The sequence below is a fragment of the Procambarus clarkii genome, chromosome 16 (genome assembly GCF_040958095.1).
Source record: "Procambarus clarkii isolate CNS0578487 chromosome 16, FALCON_Pclarkii_2.0, whole genome shotgun sequence".
NCBI classification, from domain to species: Eukaryota; Metazoa; Arthropoda; class Malacostraca; order Decapoda; family Cambaridae; genus Procambarus; species Procambarus clarkii.
Window position 1 is genome coordinate 46,633,277 of NC_091165.1, and position 3,663 is coordinate 46,636,939.

Sequence of the window (3,663 nt, forward strand, 5' to 3'; positions counted from 1 at the left end):
ATTGTCTGGCTAGTAATTATTCTTGGAATAATGGCACACACAAGGGCCCAATGTGCACTGCCTGGAGATTTGGGCAGATATCGACAGGTTAATGAAGCAGGTGAAACCATAATGGAGAGTAAGGTGTCTCGTAGGGATCCAAAGGAGAAGCTCCGTCGAGATAGCTGTTGAGTGGTGGATCAATTGAGTTAAGGCAGCAAAGGACGTCAAAGAAATGAAGAACACTGGTTAAAAGGTACAACCACTCGAGTTGAATGGGATAAGACCATGTGCGGTAACTAAGCAGAGAAGCTGAGCATCACAACAAAAGCCTGGACATGTATTGGGATCTTGGGACATGCGCTGGTTAGGCAAAACCTCCTACTCTACAAATGCAAGTGTTTGGGTATATTCTCCGAGGGCAAGGGATAAAGTTAATAAGAAATAGTGAGACGCAATATGATCAAGCCCACTGTCTGCGTCTCGGTAAACAATATTCACCGAGCTAGAAATAGGAATTTAAATATAGTTGCAATGACAAAGGTATTGTACGAGTAATGCAATTCCATTAATGAATAATTGGAAAGCTTGCATTAGCAAGAACACCATGTATGCTAGTTATATGATATACATTTCATGGTAGGCGTGTGGCAGCTTTTGCAGACAGAGTTAAGTGCGTAGGTCTGTTGTAGGCATCACAGTAATAGTGATATGATTATGGCCATTGGAAGCTGTGGCTGCTGTTGTAGCCGCTTCAACGTGAATTAGGTCGATGTACTGTTGCAGTATACAACATAGGAGAAAGTACGAGGTAGTGAATCAAGAACTACATCACTTATCAAATGGTGTAGGAAAATACGTGGTAATACACACGAGTAGTCAGATTGTGGTTACACCGAGGTATGGTCAATGATTAAGACAGCCTTAGGTCACGTAAGCCAATGTTACAGCCAAGAGATCACAAAGGTTGATCCAAAGTTCTTGGAAACAGATTTACGTTTAATATAATTATAGCGTCCTTGGGATGCCGAGTGTGGTGGTGAATGCAATCTGGAGGGCCGCGGTTTCATCAAGTATTCCTCTTTATCTGCTCGTGGCAGTGACACAGAAACCAGCCTAATGTGGGGACCTGATGTGATCTTGTTGACTCCAGTCGGGTCTGCAATGTGAGAGTATTGTATGGAAGACTAACCGGGTGTGGAGTGTTTTGGTGATGATTCGGGATTAGGAACTTAGAGGTTACGAGTTGCAGATGATAGGCAGGTTTATCTAGGGCGTTTATTGCCAAGGGCTGCCAATTTCCAGTACTAACCTATTGGAACACTTCAAGGGTCTAGGTGGGGAAAAATAGATTGTATGAAGTTAATTTCATGAAGCTAATGATATTCAGTAGGGTAAAATATTGTATTCAGAACGAATCTGGGTTTGAGTTTACGACAGACAACAATAAATGAAGCCACTAACAAACGCCAATGTATGAAGAAAATACGGAACAATTAACAATATAATAGAGGATACCAATTATTTTACACTAATATATCTCGGTCGAGGATGGGAAGTGGCAATATGTCTAAGTATTAAATGCAGTTTGAGAGTGGGACTGAAATTTGAGCTCAGCAAACTGTTGAGAGAATTAAATGGAAAATTATCTACCTAACAATTGAAGTTACACATAATCCATCAAACTAAGTGAAAAGAATAACTTTTATGGTAACTAATATCTAGAGCTTCTAGGTCTAACAATAAACACTGACTAATTTGAGTACAATAAACTTATTTGCTATACAGGAAATTAATTAGTTTTAAATTTCTGACTGCTTCATTAAGCAAAATAATATTGTGGCAACACAGTAACATAACATAGACTTGCGTAACAGGGAGACACTGATAAGTAGCATCTTAAAAGGGAGTGAGCTAGGCAACAGGGATCATGAGGAAATTACTTTAGGACACGAAAAAGTTATTTGAGAGAAACTTAAAGCTCCAGATTTTTCTCACATCTGATTCATATATTTAGGCGTTCTTTGGGAATTATATATTTGGCAGATCTGAACATGGGAGTTGGGCAGTTCTTGGGTCTTGTTACCGAGATGGTTACTGGATTATGATGTAATGTTTTTATTTAAAAAAATACAAATAAAGCCCAGGAACGTGGTATGCTATAGGTTGATGATTTAAAATAATAGTGACCCAAAATGAATAGTCATGGCACTAAAGAACCTAATCAGAAAACAAAAGGCTCAATATAAATGAATTATGACAATATTTAAGTAAAAAGTACGTATTGCTGGGCAAGCAAAGAAAACCTTCAGTGTTTCACCAGATGAAACAAAGATTACAGACAACACCTAGCTATTAAAAAATATGTCAGATAACTAGTAATGAAAATAAATTTAAATTACGAAATTATAAGAAAGTACCAAAGAACTTTATGAATACAGAACAAATCTACGTAGAATGTGCAGATGACGTCCTGACAAGTTTAGCGATTACCAGAGAGGAAATTATTAAACAAATATAAAAGGACTCAATGGCGATCACAGGGAGAAGGAGGAGGAGGTAAGCAGCCGCAGCCACAAGGTCACCAGACCTTAAGGCAGCCAGGATGTCCCCAAGGGACAAAGTCAGAGATTGCAGGTATTTCAAATATAATGTTTATGTGAAACTCTTTGTGTGTTAATTTTTACTTTAGTCATCATAAAATTAAGTGAGCAATACTTTCGAGCGTTTTCTGCATCCATCAATTTTTTTATGAAAAAATAGCTAAAATATATTTAAAATTTGGGATGTGGTTACAATTATCCCTCAAGTTTTTTCTCTCATTTTAGCGAGAGCTATATTTATACGTTCTGCTTGTGGGGGAATCTGGCTCCAAAATATTGATAATAAATCTCAAATCATTCGAAGGACCATCCTTAAGAAAAGGAAATAATTGGAGAACCAGTGCCTCTGGATCTTTTATGTAAGTATGATGGAAATCTATTACTGTATAATGAATGAACTGTAGTTATAATAAATTACGAAGCCAAATCCCTCCACACACTCTGGGGGGTTTGATTTGAACAGTGAAATTAATGCATTCAAGTACAACTAAATGAAGATTAATACACATGAAATATTAAAGAAAATATGAAATACTGGAGATTTTAAATAATCTTTGGATTAATAAAATACAATATTCTACAAACTACAAGAAAGAAATAACAGCTTAGCTGTATGAAGGAAAGCTAGCATGCATTGGGATATATTCACGAGAAACTTGTTTCATCAGGCTATCCTGGGAACACTTGATCGAGGCAGCATCATATCTGCCTTATTATCAGCAATTCCAAGCTGAAAGGCGAGTAGTATGTAGAAATCTTCTAGAGAGTTATAATACCACATTTCTAAATTATATGTGGTAAAGCCCTGTCAATACACTTGCTGGTTATTTTTAATGGGCGTGCAGCATAACGACAAATTGTCCTACCTATTATGTTAAATGTGATCACAAAAAACAAGGGAAATGGACTTATAGATTTGCCGATAGTGATGTGTGTGATATGATGAAGCAATCACGTTCTCCTAGCGTCTGTAGTGGAACGGATGGTGGGTTGATGAGGCGGTAATTTGACCAGCTTCCAGACAATCTCCTTAGCTTAATGGCGTCGCTTGCCAGTCCTTCCTCCTTCCCGGGTAGGTCGA